Genomic DNA, 376 nt, shown 5'->3' on the forward strand with positions numbered 1-376 from the left:
AAATAATCTACATATTTTTATGAACATGATCAATGCATTTGCACAACGAAATAACGCTGAAATACAGAATAAGAGGCCAGACAAAGAGAAATCTCGATGCGCATTTGCTTAATTACGCAGAGAAATCGTGCGGCTTACGAGGCTTTAAATAGAATAATTCAAATCAAATAAATAGGTAAAGATATCTGAAATTATTTCTATAGGATTGTTTAAACGAAATTAACATACATGCGCACTGGTCTGGCCGGCCGCGCTCCTGTTTAGCAATTAAATAGCAATTAAATTACAGCGCATTCTCTGTTTTATCCAAATTGTTCGTTTTAAAACAAGTGTTCCTTAGTTTAGTATCCGCACATTGTTTTAGTATACATTTTTT

This window comes from Hippocampus comes, unplaced genomic scaffold (genome assembly GCF_001891065.2).
Source record: "Hippocampus comes isolate QL1 unplaced genomic scaffold, H_comes_QL1_v1.1 scaffold345, whole genome shotgun sequence".
In the NCBI taxonomy this organism is placed as follows: Eukaryota; Metazoa; Chordata; class Actinopteri; order Syngnathiformes; family Syngnathidae; genus Hippocampus; species Hippocampus comes.